This window comes from Prinia subflava, chromosome 26 (genome assembly GCF_021018805.1).
Source record: "Prinia subflava isolate CZ2003 ecotype Zambia chromosome 26, Cam_Psub_1.2, whole genome shotgun sequence".
NCBI lineage: Eukaryota > Metazoa > Chordata > Aves > Passeriformes > Cisticolidae > Prinia > Prinia subflava.
In genome coordinates, this window is record NC_086272.1 from 2,881,608 (window position 1) to 2,902,296 (window position 20,689).

The 20,689-nt window shown below is 45.8% G+C and overlaps 1 pseudogene; it reads left to right on the plus strand.

Annotated features, from left to right (window-relative positions):
- The first annotated feature begins 490 nt into the window (after positions 1 to 490).
- LOC134562209 (serine/threonine-protein kinase pim-2-like) overlaps positions 491 to 20,689 on the plus strand; it is a 35,332-nt pseudogene continuing 15,133 nt past the window's right edge.

The following is a 20,689-nucleotide window of genomic DNA, read 5'->3' on the forward strand; positions in this document are numbered from 1 at the left end:
CCCCAGAGCTGGAAATACTGCCCTTCTTTTACCCTGTTTTTAAACTAAAAAATTCTAAAGAGTGAGCTTTGTTTTTCACAAGGAGCAGTGAAGCCCCTTTGGAACCAGCTTTTTTTGTCTCTGCTGCCCCTCCAGCACCAGGAACCCACCCGGGAGCTGTCTGGGACCCATCTTGGAGCAGTGGTCACTGGGCCCTGTTGCTGGGGGCAGGTTCCCTGTAAACAATTGCTGGGAGCTGTTGCTGGGGACAGGGGCTGTGTCACAGTGGGGACAGGGGCTGTGTCACAGAGGAGCCCTTTGTGACACCCCACTGCAGCCCCTGTGCTCAGTGTCCAGCAGGACAGGACAGGAACACAGAGCTGGAGAGGAGTCTCTGCTCAAAAGCTTGAGACCTTCCCTGCTTCCTCAGCTGCCTGTGGTGCTCAGGTTTTTTCCCAAAGATTCCCATTTCCCCCTTCTCCACTTCCAGCCTTTTCCTTTCTACTGAAGGATGGAGAAGAAACCCCCGAGGCAGCCCAGGGTGGCCTGGCAGGAGGACGGGGATCGCCAGGAAAGCAGCTCCCCAGTGCAGCCCTACAAGGTGACAATGGTGCAGCCCCTGCAGGCGGGTGAGTGAGGGGCCCTGCTGGGCTGGGTGAAATTTTCCCCTGCAGCCCCCCAGAGTTCCTAGGCTGGCTCAGATCCTAGAGGGCTTTGGAGGAACATCTCAGGGACAAGGCAAAAGATTCCAAAAGAGGCTCTAACCCCCAGATGTAGTCCAAGACATTTATTCTCAATGGTTTCTGAAATGAATACCACCCCCCCCCCCCCCCAGATGAAGAGTAGTAATAGTTAAAAAGAGTTAAAAATACTGGAACTATGACTTACCTGTTTGTAACCAGTTTGTTCTAAGTTGTTTTACAGTAGGAGTTCTGTGACCCCAGTTCCTGTTTCCCTGCTGTTTCTCCCCTGTCCCTGTTGTGTGCCACCTCCGCTGCTGCCCACCTGCCCATCGAACCAGAGACACCACCTTCGCTGCTGCTGCTCCGCCTCTTCAGCCTGTGGAGCAGTTGCTGGCTCCGCCCAGGAACGTGGCTGCTGTTGCCTTGGTCCTGCTGCTCCTGGGCTGCCCATCAAACTATTGCCGACCCAGCCCACAATGCAAAGACACAGAGGCTCCCGAGGTGCACTGCTCCACCAGGAAGTCCAGCTGGGGAGGAGAACTCCCCAGAACGACTGACCAGCACCGGACTGGAGCCCACAAGTGACACCATTGGGTCGGCCAACCCCTCAGCCACCAGCCAGAGTCACCAGGCGGAGTTGCCTGCTTCCTCGCCCTCAATACAGAATGCTCCAAGACCGAGACACCCCTAGACCAAATGAGCCAAAGGGAGGCTCTTTGCGCACTCTCGCGAGGATGGAAGCCCCGGCTCTGCAGCACCAGCAGCAGGACCGAAGACTCCTCCTCTGGAGCGGCGTCTCTGTGGGAGCGGCGGTGGCGTGTGCAGCCCTCGTGTGCGCAGCCCTCGAGCGCCCCTTTAAAAGAGCTGATTAATAAAGGCGTTGTGTTGGAGCAGAAGGTCTCCTGGCCCTATTTATAACAGTTTCCAGGGGCGAAAGAGAACGAATGAGGAAGAGCAGGGCCTTATCTAGACTCCTGCCAAGGAAGAGATTGTTGGAACTCAGCCAGTAGGGTCAGAAAGGGGAGGAAGGGTTAAACTACATGGTTACAGACTCCAGGGGTCTTTTGAGGGCAAAAACCGTTCCCCAGAGAAATACAACAGCTGGGATCGTACCCTGCACAATGCTGGGATCTCTTTCCCCTGGCACACAGCAGCTGGGAGCCCGAGGGTGGCTGTGATGCCTCAGTGCCGAGGCTGCTCAGGGCTGAATGCCTCTGCCAAGGAGGGGCTGAGCAGAGGGGCCCCAGCTCCCGCTCCAGGGCCAGGGCAGTGAGCAGCAGCTGGGCTGGCAGGAGGCAGGGATGCCACGGGGCGCTGCACCTTTCCTGTCCCCCTGCCAGCGCATTCCTCAGCCCAGGGCACGGGGGCTTTGCCCTCCACACTGTTCTCCAGCACGGCAGCTCCTCTGCTGGGCACCCTCCAGCCAGGATCCGCATGGGAAGGCTGTGCCAGCAGAACAGGCACAGGCCTAGGAGGAGGGCAGATCTTCCCCTGCTCTCGGCTGTTGCCAGATCCTCTGTAGCCCTCCCTCCTCTCTGTTAGATGCCAGTGGGTTGCCTGTGTATGAAGAGAAACAGGAGGCCATGGCATTCATCCAGACCTTTGTCAGCCTCTCTTGCCCGGTAACCGCAGCCCGTTGGATGGTGGCTGTGCCCTGCTGCTCCCGCAGGGCTCTGGTCCTGCTGGCCATGTGTCCCCCCCTCAGACACCCCATTGTCTCTCTGTCCCCTGGCTGCCAGATGAAGGACACCAAGCTGAAGTTCCTCGAGAGCGTCTGCACCCCGTGCAGAAGTGCCACGGAACGTGGCTCATTGCTAGGCCTGGAGCTCTTCTGCTGCAGACACAAACTGGCAGAGAAGATCAAGGTGAGGGGCACCTGGTGCTCTGGGGAAGGGGGCAGAGAACCCCCGGGGAAGAGGGCAGTGCTTGCAGGGTGAGGAGCTGCCAGGTCCCAGCCCAGCTGTGCTTGACAGGAGCTGCTGAACGAGGAGCCCCAGAACCAGATGCGCACGGAGGTGCGGCTGCTCGCCTTCTCGGCCATCACTGCTCTCAGGTACCTGCTTATCCCTCTCAGGGACTCCAGCCCAGCACCCCGTGGCCCTGAGACGCCGCTCCCATCACCAGTGTGCAGCTGGGCCCTCTCTCTTTGCAGCTCTGTGGTGTCGGTGCTGCAGGACAGCACACAGCTGATGAGCTCCTGCTTTCGGAGTGTCCTCTGTCTTCCTCCAGAGGAGGACGTTATGACCCTGGAGGCTTCTCTCTATACTCAGGTAAGTGCTGGGTGAGCTGCAGGAACCCCAGGCCCTCTGGGCTGCTCTTGACCACCCTGTGCTGCTTCACCATCAGAGATCCAAGGCATGGCAGGGTCTTGCTTTGCTTTCCCACCCTCCTCCCTCCATCCCCTTCCCAGGGCTGCCGTGCCTGCAGGACACTGCCTGTCCCTGGGTGTCCCAGACAGTGCGGACATCCTGCCCTATTAGTGATTGATGAGAGACAGGGAGACTGATTCGATGATCGGAATTCCATTTTACTCAGGTTTCCCAAAAACTTACATACTATTTCAAACAGGTTAATAATTTCTACTACAATAATCAGGTTAAAAACCACACAGAAAGCTCATGCATTTTACAACAATTCTTTGCTTGCAGAAGTTGATTGAATCTTCTCTCTTCCCTTAAGCAGGTGTAATCCCATGTTCTGTAATTTTCCCAGTTCTGTTTGTTCCTGCCATGGCATTTTGGTTATCAAACTAGCTATGCTAATCAAGTCTGTTTGACTCTGTCTTGTGTATTCCCAGATCTCCCCCTTCTGTATTAACCAAGAACACCCCCTTGATGGCTTTATCAATTAATCTCTGCACACACTGAAGCAAGCAAGTATGATAACTAATACAATTATTATTAAAATCATTACATGCATTCCTATCCTAAGAAAATCTTGTAGCCAAGGGGTCAAACCCCAGCCACTAAACAGGTTATCTAGCCAAGATCCAGATTCTACTTTTAGTTTAAATACATTGTAAAATATAAGGAATGATTATAACAATACATAATATAATGCTTAATACATATAAGCTTGTTTTAACTAAATTTCTAATCTATTTATGGAGTCTTTAGCTTATAGGAGTTTATTCAACTATTCAAATCTATCCTCTGTTTGCAGGTTTTACACTTTCTTTCAGGGCTTAGGCTTCATGATTCTTGGAACATAAACTGAATCTGTTACTAGATTAAAAGGAACAGAAAAATTTTGAAAAGCTCCGACAACAGTAGCAAGTTCAATAATTTGAGGGGATTTAAGTCCGTCATTGAACAATTCAAGAAATTAAAAACATACAGGGCTTTGCATAATCTTTCAGCAGGAGTGTCCCTGGCTCCCCCCTTTTTTTGTAACAGAAGACGTTTCAGAGAGCCATGGGCGTGTTCTATAACTGACTGTCCTGTAGGTTAGTGAGGTATCCCTCTTTTGTGGGTGATACCCCATAAGGAGAAGAAGTTTGCAACTCTACAGGAAATGTATGCGGGTCCATTATCTGCCTTAATCTGTTGCAGAATTCCTAAGGTGGCAAAGGCAGCAGCGAAATGACGGCAGGTGTCTTTCCCTGTCTCTCCCGTGTGAGCTGAGGCAAACAGAGCACCTGAAAAGGTATCGACAGAAGCATGCACAAATTTCAAGTGGCTGAATTCAGGAATGTGTGTCACATCTGTCTGCCAAATTTGTAGGCTCTGTAGACCTCTCGGCTTGACCCCTGTGTTCACATTAGGAAGGGAGCAACGCTGACAGTCAGGGCATATAGAAATTATATTAGAGGCTTGTGCTGGAGTTAATTCGAAAAGTCTTACCAAAGCTCCAGCATTTCGGTGAAAAAAGGAGTGACTCAGTTCAGCTTGCTCTATTTTGTTAGGCAAAACATGCTGCACTGATAAGGTTAACAAGTCTGCCTGGGTGTTACCTTCAGTGAGAAAGCTGGGTAGACTGGAATGTGACCTGATATGCATCACAAAGTAAGGAGCTGTAATTTTGTCTAACAGGGAGACCAGCAGTTTTAACCAGGAAAAAAGAATATAATTTTTAACATTTTTCACAACAGAATTCTCTGCTCTCTGTACAATCCCTGAAACATATGCGGAGTCAGTAATCAGATTAAAAGGTGTGCTGAATTTCTGAAACACTCTGACCACGGCAGCTAACTCCACTATTTGTGGAGACCCTTCAACAACAGCAATATCAGATTGCCAAGTTCCAGTTTCAGGGTCCCTCCATACAATCACTGATTTATGGGTTTTCCCAGACCCATCTGTGAATATTGTCATAGCTTGCAAAGGACTCTTCTCACTTCTCTTTGGCTTGGGGATTAAATTAAAACACAGTAATTTGTGTTTAGGCGGATGGATAGATATCTGCCCTGGGTAATTTGTTAAAGCAATTTGCAATTTTTCAGACATCTGTAGCAACCAGTTCAAATAAAACATTGTGAGAGGTAGATAGATACGATCAAAATCTTTCCCAGCCAAAGAGGTCAGTCTTTGACGAGCCTTGACAATCAGCATGGCCATAAGTTCATCTTGCATGGGAATAATCTTGGGCATATTGTTAGGCAAAAAGACCCATTTGATAATTAGCAGAGGGTCTGGTTTTTCTGAGTCCCACTGAAATATTAAGGCATAAGGCTGTTTGTTGGGATTTAGAATGATTAGCCACAAGGGCAGTTCAGGAGCCCACCTGGCTGATTGCCTCTGAGAGATAGCATCAGCTGCCTTTTGAAGCGCAATTTGTGCTTCTCTGTTTAAGCTGTCTGGGTGATAAGAGGTTGGGCTCTCTTCCCAGGAGGGCAAACAATGACTCTAAATCTGCATTTGAAATCCCAAGCATGGGACGGACCCAATTTATTGTTCCCAGCAATTTTTGTGCATCATGTAAAGTTTTGATTTCCATTGAAATTTGCAAGGGTTGTGTAGAAATAGGATGCATGCCTATTCACCAGCCCAAATATTTCCAGGGAAATGTCTTTTGAACTAAAAATCAAACTGGTGATCACAATCTTTGTCAAAAGCATGTAAGTTTAACAGGCTATATCTGAGCACTAGAAACAATTCTCAGTAAATATCATGATAGTCAGGAAATCATCATATATCCTTATTCTCAGTGGCAGTAAGCTACTGTGCTCTAATTGTTCAGGTGGATTAAACTTATATACACACATTAATAGTTGAATTTGTGCATTATTTCTGATGCATCTTGATGGATCACATTGATAGCAAATACCTCATCTTTTATGAGATGCACAGTACTACAGTATCTCACATTCAACACATTTGCATTCAACCTAGGTTTGATGACAAACTAAACAAGAGAAGGAGAGAAGCAGTTCTGCGTTAAGTTCTCACTCAAAGGCTGTAACTATTTGTTTAGAGTTCATCAAGAACAGTTTAAAAGACTGAAAACATAAAAGAAGAGCTTTCTGCAGTCTTCTCAGCAGGGGTGCCATCCTCTGCTTCCCCTTTCCTGTTAAGAACTTAAGAGACATTAATTTACCAAACTTGTTTTTTTACTTTTTTTTTCTTTTTTTTTCTTTTTTTTTTTTCAGGTTAGTTTTAAAGTCGCACAAGTTAATGATGAAAAGAACAGGGCATATGCCTTTATTAATATTCAGCTCTTTATTAAAGTGATCAGCTCTTTATTAAAGTCATCAGCAGGATTGCAGAGTCCAAAGGAGCAGGTGTTGTTGCAGTTCTTCGCTCAGCTGCCCGCAGTAGGTGCCAAGTCCTTGTCTCCACAGGAACAGCTAGAAGCTCTCTCTGGTCAACCATTAGAGGGTAGAGTGGTGAGGGATCTGTCACTGGAGTCCAGCATAGCAGATGTCCACTCTTTTCCCTCAGGGAAAAACAAGACTTTCCCATTCTCTGTCTCAGTCACTTGAGTTCCCCGGTGTCGGAGTCTAGAACATCCCTCTGGCCGCCCTGGAGGGTTTGGAGACTGGACAGGGGGGTCTGGGATCTGTACAGGGGGGTCAGTTAGACCCACACAGGTCCCAGGAGGACACTGACTCTAATTCCTGTCCATGGGAGTGAACACTCACATGCAGGAAGAATCACAAATCCTAAGAATTTGAAATAAGTAGTGGATGGTTTGTTGTAGAATATAAATATAGAAATTAGGATTCTTAGCATATGGGGCTGAAGAGACAAGATGGAGGAATTGGGGAGTGGCCCCTGTCTTCCTTGTTCTTGTTCTCGTCCCCCATCTTGTGCTGAGTTGGGTTTTAGAGATTGGTTTAGAGTAGAACTGACATGTTAGTATAGGTAATAGGTATTGGTAAAATTTTGTAAATAAAAAATACGTCTCGGACAGTGGTTGGGTCAAGGGGACTGTACATAAGGTACGGGGCTCTCTGATCCGCCCAGTCTGCCGCGTGTCCTGCTCTGCTGGGGACACCTTGCAGAGCTGAGAAAGAACTAAGATAAGGTACCCTGCCAGGGAAGTGCCTGGCAGAGTTGAAAAAGGACTGAGATAATGTAGAATAAATAACCTTGGAAATGTGCACTGGCGGACTCAGCTTGTCGTCTCTACCTCTGGTGTGTAACACTTAGGGCAAAGAGAAGACAGAAAACCTTATTACCTCTGGGAACAGCAACCCAGGGGAAACTCCCAGGGAACAGCAACCTTGGGAGACCCTTATTACCTTGGGGAACACCAACCCCAAGGAGAATCTCAGGAAAACTACAACCCTGAGACCCCGGTTCCCATTTTATTCAGACTCCTCATAGGTCATGGTGAGTCTTCAAACCAGGCCGGGGGTGCGTCCACTTCTTGCTCGGCCAGGACACCCTCTAATTCTCCTCTGATGCATCTAGCTTCCCATCTTGGGGTGCAGTTCCTCTCAAAAAAGCCCTCCCAGGATTCACAGGGTTGGTTTTATTTGCATATACAAATGCATATGCATTTGTCCTGGTCGCAGCAGAGGTATTCCTGCTGAAGGAGGTAGTTACAGAGAACAATGACAGGGCTATCTAGGCATGGGCTGCTTCTTTTCACATTTTAATGAGGTAGGAAAATGCTGTCCGGCAACTTTCCTTCGGGGCAGCTTCCCTCCGTCCTCAAACTTGCTGGGGTGTGGGGATAACCTCTAGCTGGGAGGGGGTCAGCCGCTTTCCAGGGACAGCAGCCTCACCCCAGCTATGGGGTTCTCTGCAAAAAGGAAAAACCCCACTTTTCTAAAAGGCTGGGTGACGGCACAAATTGGGAGGAGTGGGAGGTTGCATTCTGAGAGCTCAGAGCTCTTTTAATATGCTAATGGGTGCTCTGTGTTTTCCTCTGGGGGGATGGTGCAGCTGTCTCGCTATGGGGGGCAAGGACAGGGACAGCCCAGGCCCCTCCAGGACCGGGAAACTTGTTCATAACAAATCCCCCCTTTATTTCTCTGACTGGGCTGAAGACCTCATCAATTTACAGTCTCCTACTGGGCGTTCTCTTAGTAGATACTGCTTTGGCCTTTTCTTGACAGTTAATTTTAGGTCTCCTGGTCTCTCGATTGCTGTCTGCGTAGAAGAGGTGGCAGGTGGTCCTGTTGGGCCTAGTCCGGCATCAGCGGGCCGTACTGGTCCTGTAATTCCAGTAACGTGGGTCTGACTTCTTTCTGGAGTTCGCACTGCGGTATGTGTGGTGAGCGACACCTGGAAGGGACTTCCATATTTTTTTCTTGAAAGTTTCAGAATTACAGACTTACAGAATCACTAGGCTGGAAGAGACCTCTAGGATCAAGTCTAACTCTAACTAAACGATGTCACTAAGTGCTACATCCAGTCCCTTCTTACACACATCTAGGCATGGTGACTTTACTACTTCTCTAGGCAGAAATTTTTTTTTGGCACCACTTAAGACTGTGTCTTCTCGTTCTATCAGTTGCTGCTTGAAGAACGAGACTAACTCTCACCTTACTATAACTACCTTTCAGGGAGTTGTAGAGTGATAAGGTTATTTCTGAATCTCTTTTTCTCTAGGCCAAACAACTTCAGCTCTTCCAGCTAGTATTTATAGGGCTGGTGTTCTAAGCTTCTCACTAGCTTTGTTGCTTTCTTTTGACACGCTCAAGCATCTTAATGTCTTTTTTAAACTGAGTGGCTCAGAATTGGACACAATACTCGAGGCGTGGCCTCACCAATGCTATGTGCAAGGAAAGGATGACCTTTCTGCTCCTGCTGGCCACACTATTCTCAATACAGCCCACGATACTGTTGGCTTTGGCCATCCGGGCATACTGCTGGCTCATATTTAGTTGGTTGTCAACTAGCACTTTCAGGTCTCTTTCTCCTTGGGTACTGTCCAGCCACACTACCTTCAGCTTGTAAGGTTGCAGGGGGTTATTGTGGCTAAAATGCAACACCTGGGATTTGGACTTATTAAACGTTATCTTCTTGGATTTTGCTTATCTATCTAATCATTTTAGGTTTCTCTACAGAGTCTTCTTACACTCTAACAGATGGACACGTGCTCTCAGCTTAGTGTCATCTGTAAATTTACTAATGAAGGACTCAATACTTTCATCTGTGTTATTAATAAATATAATAAATAGAACTGGCTTCAGCACAGACTTTTGAGGGACACCACTGGTGGCTGGTTGCCTGCTGGATGCAGCACTATTCGTTACTACCCTCTGGGCTTGGGTATCTAGCCAGTTCTTAACTTAGCAAAGAGTGTTCTTGTATAAGCTGTGGGAAACAGTGTCAAAGACTTTGCTGAAGTCTGAATAGACAACATAAACAACTTTTCATGTATCTACCAGGCAGGTCACCTGGTCAGAGAAGGAGGCTAGTGGGGTCGAACACTACTTACTTCTCTTAAGCTCATGCTGGCTGGGTCTGATACTCTGTTTATCTCATCAGTGCTGCACAATAGCTCTCAGTATAAACTGCTTTATCATCCTACTCAGTACTTTGGTCAGGCTAACTGGCATATAATTACTAGGCTCTTCTCTACTCTTTATGAATGGGAATTACATTGGCTAGCTCTCAGTCATCTAGAACTTCACTAGTGAGTTGAGACTGTTGGTAGATGATAGAGTGGCTTTGCAAACTTATCAGTTAGCTCTCTTATCTCTTTGGGATGGATTTCATGTGAGTGGGCATTCAAGCAAATTACTACTTCTCTGACTACTTTGTTTTTGATAACAGGAGGACTATTCTGTTCTTTAAAAATATCTACTGACTCAGTATGACCACTGTCTTGAAGACAAGCTGTCTTCTCACTAAAGACAGCAGCAAAACAAAGCATAAAGCACTTCTGCTTTCTCTTTGTCTGCAATTACTAATTTTCTTCTTACTTTGAATCGTGTTCTAGATTGGCTAGGGGTTCTCTAGCGAGAAACTGCATAGGGTGATTAATTCTAAGTCACTTGTGTTCATTATTTTAGAGTCAGTCAACTAGTGTTAAGTCTTCTGGCTTAGCAATTTTTCTTTTGCAGGATCAACCTTTTAGACTTCTTTTATTAGGGTAGCTGTTACTGCAACTGTTTGCAGGCAAGTTGGTTATCTCTTAACTACTGGGTCTAGTAGTTTTGAGAGGTAGACCGTAGACTTTGATTCTCACTATCAGGGATCTATAGTCTCTCATGCTTTGCTTTTTTTTTTTTTTTTTTTTTTTTTTGGTCTGAATTTTAGCTGGTGTCTATTAAGGGCATCTTATGGTCTCTTGGGTGTCACAGTCTATATATATATATATTTTTTTTTTTTTTTTTTTTTTTTTTTTTGCTATCTGGACTATCCGGGCTTCTTCTGGAGTGAACAGAACTATTAGAATAGAGTTTAACTCTCTCTAGAAATAACTATTTGGCCTCGGAAGCTGGTCTAGCTGGTTAGACATTCCAATGGGGTCTTCTACTAAACCCTCTCTCTTTCTTAGAGTCTTGGGCTTCAGGGGCTGTCAAAGGTGCATTTATAAATTTTAATCTTTTTAATTAATCTATAGGAACTTTTCTAAGGGGAAAGACCTCCTCTGTTCTTGGTGCTTTGGATTGGGTGTTGTAATCTGTCTCTTCCTCTAAAACACCAGGTAGAGGGAGCAGTAGTGGAGACAGGCCAAGAGAAACACTGGGCAGGGGTGGTTCCCACTCCCAAGTGGGGAAGTGAGGGTATCACAATTGGTGAAGGGGAACTGTTGGAGAGGTTAAGGAAGAGACTGGAGGTACAGCTGGGGTAGGAGGGAGAGTTTGCATCTTTTCACATTTTCATTACTTATAGTTTTCTAGCCAGCAGGCTGCATAAGATAGTGGTTTTACATCAGGGTCTTCTTGGGCTTAGAGATGTTGGTTTAAGTGGTTACACATTTACTGAATTCAGGTCTTACACTATGACTACTCTTTGTAATTTTAATCTCAGCTATATTCTTTTACTATAATATGTCATCTTAACTTTATCTGGACTCTTTGTGGTCTTTTAAGGATATTATTGGTCTGACAATTGTTCTAGGGGGATGTTAGGAAGAATCTTCTTTACTGTCCTTTTGGAAGGGTCTGCTTGTTCACTATAACATCATCTCAGTTTTTAGGCCTTAAAATAAAAGGAAAAACGAAGTACTTTAACAATGCTTCAATCTAAACTGGAATATTCTGATTGGCAATCTAAACTTTAAGATAACTAAAGGTTGTCTGATCTCTCACAACTAAACATTCTGAATCTCTTTGCTGAACTTTAAAGGGTCAGAATATAATTTCTTGGCAACCCACTTTTTACACTTTTTCGTCTGTCTCTTTTTAAAATTCTCTCTTGGCTATGACACTTACAACTATGAATCACACCCATTGTTTTCTGCTAAGGGTATCTCTCTTAACTTTTCGACTTAAGTCTGAACTTCTTTCTAGGCTTTCTAGGCTTGGACCCCTGCTGAGTCTTGTTTGAACTCTCTAACTTCACAAGGCTTAGGAGGCTTGAACTCCCTGCCAGGCTGAGGTCGAACGTCCTGCCGAGCCTCACACCTGAACTCCGGCCAAGCCCCCTTTGCCCCCTAGGCTTAGGAGACTCGAACTCCCTGCCGGGGTGAGGTCGAACGTCCTGCCGAGCCTCACACCCGAACTCCGGCCGAGTCCCCTTCGCCTCCCTTTCCTACAAGGCTTAGGAGGCTTGAACTCCCTGCCAGGCTGAGGTCGAACGTCCGGCCGAGCCTCACACCTGAACTCCGGCCAAGCCCCCCTTGCCCCCTAGGCTTAGGAGACTCGAACTCCCTGCCGGGGTGAGGTCGAACGTCCTGCCGAGCCTCACACCCGAACTCCGGCCGAGTCCCCTTTGCCTCCCTTTTTGTTTATCTGGCTGCTCTTTTAGTTTGCCTTTTTTTGCTCATAAATCTTGCTTTCCTTCTTGCTTGCCTGTCTGCTTTCTTGTCTGTTTCCTCACCTTTATGCCTGCTTTCCTGCTTGCTAATGATATCTTACTTGCTTGCCCGGATATGTTTAAACTCTCTTGGGGACAGCCCACCTGCCTCCTGGGACATCATGCCCTATCCTGCCAGGGACTTCCCACTTGCCCTATTAGGGATCTTCCTTGCCTGCCTGTCAGGGCATCCTGCCCTGCCCGAGACTTTCTACCTGCCCTGCCAGGGACTTTTTCTCACCTGCCTACTGGGGCATCTTGTTTTGCCATGCCGGGGACATTACCTTGCACCTGCTCTGCCGGGGATCTTTCCTCGTCTGCCTGATGGGGCATCTTGCCGTGCCAGGGATCCTCTTTCAATTCCCTTCTGGAGCAGCCCTGCCAGGGACCTCTCACCTGCCCTGCCGAGGATCTTACCTCACACCTCAAGAGCCTTTGAGCCTTTGCACGCTCGATGGGGCCCTCCCCCAAGGAGGCGCCTCAGTCACTCTTCTATGCCATTCGCTTCCCGCCCGTTCTCGGCCGGCACCCTCTCGGGAGACCGGAAACGCGATACTAGGGGGTCCACTTTCGCTCTGGGGGTCCGAGCTGCTGGCCCCCATCTCACTCAAGCACTCATTCACTCGCCTCCCATTTCCGCCACGGATTTATCTCACCCATCTGGCGTTCTTCTGCTTTGCTTGGTCTCACGATGATCCCAGGGCCGATCCAGCGCTGATCCCAGGGCCGATCCTGCGTTCTTCTGTGCTGCTTGGTCCCACGCTGATGCCAAGGTCCAGGAGTAGCCAGCGATTCCCAAGGATCCCTCGAAGCAGATGATCGTCTTCTTCGGGGGTGGTCCTTTGTGGGCGTGGCTATCCCGGACGAGTCCCCAATTGAAAAGAACAGGGCTTATGCCTTTATTAATATTCAGCTCTTTATTAAAGTGATCAGCTCATTATTAAAATCATCAGCAGGATTGCAAAGTCCGAACGGAGTTTTCCACACTACTGCAGCCATCTGAAGGAGCAGGTGCTGTCCCAGTGGATGCTGAGTCCTTGTTCCCATAGAAACAGCTGGCAGTTCTCTCTGGTCAACCATCAGAAGGCAGAGCACTGGCAGTCAGCTCTTTGCCCTCAGGGAAAAGTTTCAAGAGTTTCCCATTCTCTGCATCAGTCAGCTCAGCTGGCCGGTTCCCATTCCATTCAGGCTCCTCACAGGTCATGGCCAATCTTCAAACCAGGCCAGGAGGTGCACCCACTCCCCGCTCAGCCAGGGCACTATCCCATTCTCTTCTGACGAATCCAGCTTCCTGTCCCGGGGTGCAGTATCCCCCAAAAAAACCTCCCAGGATCCACGGGGGCGGCCCTGCCCTATCTGCATATCCAAATGCATATGCATTTGTCCTGGTCATAGCCAAAGTTACTCTTGCTAAATGAGGTAGTTACAAAGGACAATAGGGCTATCTAGGTGTGGGCAGCTTCTTTTCACATTTCAATTAGGTAGGGAAAAGTTGCCAGGCAACTTTCCTTCAGGGCAGCTCTCCCTGCTCAGATTGTCTGGGGTGTGGGGGGTGTTACTCTAGCCAGGAGAGGGTCAGTTGTGGGGTGGTTGTTTTGGGTTGGTTTTTTTTTTTTTGTTTTTTTTGTTTTTTTTTTTTTTTTTCCCATTCATAACAGCACGACCCCCCTTCCCCCCATTTCCCCGGACCGCGGCCGCTGCAGCACCGGCGTTTGGGTGGGGAGACCCCGCCAGGGATGGGTAGGGGGCTTGGGGACACTGTGCATCCTTATTATCATTTATTAAAACGCTTAACAGTTTAAGAGGAGTGTGCTTCGTTTCTCTCATTGAACAAGAAGTGTGTGGTAGAGAAATAGGAAAGCGGTGTCAGAGAGAAAAAGCAATGGGAAACACCTCTGGCTTGCAGCTGCCCCCGCAGCGCCCAGCGCTCCCCACTTCCACCCCCCTGTGTCACCCCTGGTAGCCAGGCACCCCCGGGAGCGGAGTTTGGGCTCGGGGGGCAGGGGGACGGCACGGCCGGGTCTGCCCTGGGGGGAGCCCCGAGCCCCCCGCCCATCCCCGAGGGCTCCTGGGGGCTCCCCCTGTTAAAAATAAGATGCTTGACACGGCCAATATATCAAGCAGCAATTTAATAATTAATTAATTAACATGGTAAAGTGTGAGCAAAAAGGCAGCGCTGGGTACAGTGGTAGGGGTTTTCCCTTCCAACTGCACACCCATTGCTGGATTTGATGATATTTTATTTGCTATATTCATACATATTCATAAGCTTTCTCAGCAGTTTCCATTTCTAGTTTTAACATCACAATTCAATACCTAACAGCCATAAATCTATAGATTGTCCTGTATAATTCTATAGACCATTGTGATCTATTCTGATATTTCAATACTCCAGGATGTACTTCCAGGATATGTTTTTCCAGGTGGTGGGATCTGGCTTCCAGATGTGGGGTCCCCCATCTCTATTTTCAAGTCCTTCAATCTCCAATAGTGATGTCCAGTTTCTCTCTCCAGGAGCCATAAATCAGTGAGCTGAAGTCATATCTTCATGTCCAGGATGTTTTCCCACCTTGTGTGAAGCCTGAGCCCCCTCCTTATTTCCTTCTTTTGTCTAAAAAAAACCTTTTTGCACTCTAAAACTACAGTTTAAAATTCTTTAATACAAAGCAAGCTTCTAAAGTTATAATTAAAGGACACTTATTGCAGAATAGCTTGAGACTTATAATAGATAATTGCAAGCAAAAGATTTATTCAAAAACTTCCTTCCATGCTTTCCTCAGCTGTTTATTAGAACTCATCTTTATAACTGTCCCATGGCTGTGTTCCACTACTATGATTACACAGATTTTCTTCATTTCCCTGACACGAAACATAACTTTGTATTTCACAGTCCCCACTCTGCTTGTATAAATTTTTATTTATCTTACTTATTCGTGTCTGGGTTTCGAATCTGGCCAAAACTTCAGAAACTTTTCCTTCTTTGTCCTTTTTCTTCAATTTCATTATTTTGGATATTTTAGATGTTTTCCCAAAATGGCCAAATTTCCCTGTAGCTAGTTCAGGGTCTACTGGCATCACAGCGACCTGCATACCTTGTATTACAGAGTGGATAAGCCGAACAAAGCATGGAATTAAGCAAGGTAAAAACAACAATCCAGTCAATGAACACAATATTATAAATACTATTTTCTTCCACCAAGCCCCTCTTCCAAACAACTGGTCTCACCATGGAGCTTGAAGGATAGAATTCTACTGTTGAACAGGCATTTGTTTGTTACTTAAATATCCTTTTGGGTTTTGTGGCTACCACCGATTTTAGAGAAATTTGTGGTATACATTTTCCTGCAAGGGGTTTCCCCTACCTTTGTCCCAAAAGCTTTCCCTTTCTTGGCTATGCATTCTTGGCCTATCACTACATTTGTCAATACCCATCCTTCTGTCCGTTCTTCAGGTTTTGTAATTCCTGTTCGCTTCTACTTTAAAATTTGTGCTACTTCTAACCCTTCTCCTCTCTGAGGCTATTGCCCTGTCATTTGGGTCCCACCACAAATCCAGCACTTGGAAATATTTAATTCTATTACAATTCATTGCATTAAATCCATAAACAAATTCTCTAAAAGTGGAAAGGTCTAACTCTGGCAGCTGTTTCTTTAATTTCTCATACAAATTTGGGGAAGCAACTTTAGATTCAGAGTGGGTTTTCAACCCTTCTACTGCTTTCTGCACTAAATTCTCCCCATATTGAACTCCTCCCCCATCAGTGTATCCCCACATACTTGCTTTGGTAAAACATCTATATTCTTCTCTTCTTGGACATGTCTGGTAATTACAGCCAGCTCCTCCTCTTGCTCCTAAATTCCTTGCCATCCAAAATTCTCTTCCTTGCTCTTCACAAACCCTTAACTGACTTTCATCATGACCACCTTTGTTTATATGGGTGTGACCAACAAAGGATACCGTTGTGACTCCTCTCCATTTCACCGCCTGGTGACACGGGTGACAATTGTCAATTGCCGTGGCAATGCTTACACACATGATCAGGTATATAATGAGAGGTCCAGTATGACATGTCTTTCCACCCCTCCAACCTATCGGGTTCCTGCCAACAGTTGGGAATTTCATCTTCTTGGTGGCAAAGGCAGAGGTCAATCTGGTCTTGCCCTCTATTTATTCTTACCTGTGAATTGTTGCCAGGCCCAGTGAAGCTTAGCTCTGTGCCACTCCCTTATTTCAATTTGGTATCCATCTGGTATCCAATTGTTGTAATCACACTCAATTCTTTCCAATTTTGCTTTTGCTTCTTCCTGCAGATCGATCTCAGCCCGTGTCCCGTGCAACCAGGTCTCCCACCAATCCTTATCACCTACTTTGATGTATCCTTTCTCTACTGCAGCCCTTAGTGTTCTACCTGTCTCTTTCTCTATCTCATCCCTACAACTCCAGCAAAGGGTACTAGGGATCCTTGCCCCCACCAAGTTTGTATACCACAATTTCTGACACTCAATGCACCTGAAACAACCCCAGGGAAAACATTTACAGTTTTGGGTAGGACATTTCACTTTCCTTGGAAGGTTTTGATTCTGAAACCTCAGGTACAAGAGTTTCTGAAACATGCATCAATCCTTTTTAAGTCTTATTTTCAGTTCTCTAGGAGCAGATGAGATTTTCCACTGAAGCTCGGCCGGTGCCTCTGTTGGTGGTCCCACTGGTCCTTTAATCGTGATGTGTGGGTCCAGCCTTTCTCTGCAGTCCAGATGGCTGTATCAGTGGTTAAGGGGTTAAATATGGGCCTTCCCATTTAGAAGATAAGGTCTCCTCTTTGCAGCTTTTAACCAGCACTCAATCACTTGGTTTTATTTTATGTATGCTAAATCCTAGAGGGGTAGATTGAGCCAATATTCCTTTTCTCTCAACTCTAATACATGTTGTCTAATTGTTTGGATATATTTCTGAATAGTCATATCTTCAACTATTACTGATGTTTGGGGTATCTCCTGGGAATATGACATTCCATAAAGCATTTCGTATGCTGATAGCCCAGTATCTGCATTAGGAAGTGTTCTTATATTAAGCAATGCTAAAGGTAAACATTTTTTCCAGGACATTCTGGTTTCAGTCATTAATTTGGTTAAATGCTGTTTTATAGTTTGGTCCTTCTTTTCTACCTTCACAGAGCTCTGAGGGTGCCAAGGGGGTATGGTATTCTCAGGAAATACCCATGGCTTGTGTTACCCCTTTGATGACACTAGAGGTAAAATGGGAGCCTTGATCAGAATCACTGGCTCGAATAACCCCAAATCGGGGAATAATTTGTTCTAATAGTATTTTAATTACAAATTTGGCTGTGGCCCTTAAAGCTGGGTAAGCTTCTACCCAGTGAATTAGTTGATCTACTACTACTAACAGATACTTCCACTTACTGACATTTGGAAGTTCAGCATAATCCACCTGAACTCTTTCCAAAGGTCTATAGGCTATTTTCTTACCGCCCCCCCCCCGTTGAAGTTTGCCTCATTACCTTTTTGTTGACTCTCTGACAAGTAACACGCCTCTGCGTTACTTGCTTTGCTATTTCAAAAAAATCCCAATACACCCATTATATTTTAAAAAAATGATCACACAAGACTCTGGTTCTTCAATGAGTATGCTGATGTAATTGGCTCAAAATCTTTTGTGCATAGGCTTTGGACAAAATTTCCTACCTATCTAAGAGTACTCCTTTTCTTTGTTCTTTCTTAGTATCTAATTTCTTTATAGCTTCTTGGGAGCTATAAAATTTTTTTTGACTTCTCTTTGAACTTTTGTTATAATATTCAACTGAATTGTTTCTTTCAATTCAAAAGCTGCCTCTTTTTGCAGCTTGGTCAGCTATGTCATTTCCTCTTGCTAAATAGCTTGTGCTTCTTTGGTGACCTTTTACATGTGTAACAGCTATTTTTTTTTCTGGTCTTTTTAATGATACAAGCACTTTAAGTATTAATTCTTGATAGATCAACCATTTTCTTTGGGTATTGATCAAACTTCTCTCTTTCCAAATCTTCCTAAAAGTGTGTACAATTCTAAAAGTATACTTTGTATAAATAGTCTCCACTTTGTCTTTTAACAGTTCTAAAGCCTGGTATAACGCATATAACTCCCGGGCTTGTGCGGGCCAGCTGGAACTTAACCTTTTCCTTTCTACTATCAACATGTTTCCTCCCTTTACAATTGCATATCCTGACCTCTGCTTCCTTTCTAATACTTTGGAGAAGCTATTGATGAAATATTTCTCCCCTTCAGATAATTTTATTTTTTTTTATTTCAGTTAAATCTGGTCTTACTTTAGTTTGTAATTCAATTAACTCTACAAAATCATGAATCTGTTCTCCAGTTAACTTCTGATATAAAAATTTTGCTTTTTGACTATACTTTTTTATCTACTGCCTACAATACTTTAATAGCTTTACCAGCTGTCTTATCTCTCCCTTTGTTCTGGGAGAAGGTAAGGCAAGTATGCCCGATACTCATTCGGGGTCCAGTTTCTTTGTTCTTTTACTTAACTAATGACCCAAATACTTCATTTGTGCTTCTACAAATTGCAACTTGGACATTGAAGCTTTCAAACCCTTTTTCTCTAAGAAGTTTAATAGCTTAACTGTGGCTTCTTGGGCCCCAGGAACTGATCTAGTTTATCAGACATCCCCATTTCCTTTTTAAGGGCTCTCACATCCCCAGTGGTCAGTGGTACTGATACATATCTAATAGCTGTCCCCTCCACTCCCCCCGTGGTATCTTACTATCAGTACCTTCCTTAATGGATACAACTGGTCCCTTTTGCTCTCATCATCACTGTCCTTGCGCCTTTCTGCCCGAACTGTCTCCCTGCTTCTATGTGCAGGTGGTGAATCTCGAGGACGAGGCAGAGCCACAGGGGCTTGAGGTGCAAGCGGTGCCATAGGGGCTTGGGGTGCTGGGTTAGGCACCTCTGGCGGGGCAGCTGGTTGTGGTAGATAAGGGGGGAGGTTGTGTAAGTGGCCTCATGGATTCTTCTCCTTTTTGGTTTTTAAAGCATACAGGGGAGAAGGCCAGGACTTGTGCCATAAAGCAGCATAATCGCTCTCTTCTTGGTTAATTGGATCCTTTTTATTTACACAGGCATTCAGGGCCTGACAGATCCACCCCTCAGACGACCCGTACATTGGCCAGTACAAATTATCAGGTCGTGTCATTTCTTTAGTCCATTCCATCATACAGTATTTCATCATTTTCTCTTTACTTTTTCCTTTCCTGGATTTACATTCATCCTAAAATTTTAACATTAACCCCAGGGGACTGTCCTGTGGTAAAAAGCTCCCTCCTTTCCCAGTACCTTTAGTACTTCTATTTGCCTATTGGTTTATACCAACCCCTGGGTCCTTGCCTTGGCATTGACCCACCCTAAGGAACGGGTATTCCCTCACTTGCCTCGACCACACTCTTTCTGACTTCAGTAATGAAAGGCCTTCCTATTTTCTCACTTGTCTAGGATTTCTTTAATAAAAAGTCCCTTCAACCAATACCGCTTCCCGCCTCTGATTTACTGTGAAGAAATCCTCCCCAACTATTGCCGCATCCCGCCCCCGACCTTTTTATATGAAAGAATTCCCTTTACCAACACTCGCTTCGTTCCTTCCCCTGCCGCTCCCCTCGCGGAGACACGGAACCAAGGTTAGAAGAACTCCACAATCACTTCGTGGTCAGACCACGTCTCACACACACACCACTCACACTCTCACACGTGTGTACCCGTTCTTAGCCCACCTAACCAAGCGATACTTACAGCCTCCTTTTCTCACCTGGGTCTCTGTGCACGAGTTATTACAGGTGAATTTCACTGCAGCTTTATCCGGGAGCTCACAGTTCCTTTGCTCACAATTTACCTCGAGGATCTCCTTCTCCCTGAAAGATTCCCCAGTCACTCAGGGCCACCTGAGGCAAAAGCCTGCAAGGTGGGGCGCCTCCCCGAGATCAGGGGCCTCCCTCAATGGATTGGAGGTGCCCGCATTCTCCACCAAATTGTTAAAAATAAGACGCTTGACACGGCCAATATATCAAGCAGCAATTTAATAATAATTAATTAACATGGTAAAGTGTGAGCAAAAAGGCAGCGCTGGGTACAGTGGTAGGGGTTTTCCCTTCCAACTGCACACCCATTGCTGGGCTTGCTGGTATTTTATTTGCTATATTCATACATATTCATAAACTTTCTCAGCAGTTTCCATTTCTAGTTTTAACGTCACAATTCAATACCTAACAGCCATAAATCTATAGATTGTCCTGTATAATTCTATAGACCATTGTGATCTATTCCGATATTTCAGTACTCCAGGATGTACTTCCAGGATATGTTTTTCCAGGTGGTGGGATCTGGCTTCCAGATGTGGGGGTCCCATCTCTATTTTCAAGTCCTTCAATCTCCAATAGTGATGTCCAGTTTCTCTCTCCAGGAGCCATAAATCAGTGAGCTGAAGTCATATCTTCATGTCCAGGATGTTTTCCCAGCTTGTGTGAGGCCTGAGCCCCCTCCTTATTTCCTTCTTTTGTCTAAAAAAAACCTTTTTGCACTCTAAAACTACAGTTTAAAATTCTTTAATACAAAGCAAGCTTCTAAAGTTATAATTAAAGGACACATTGCAGAATAGCTTGAGA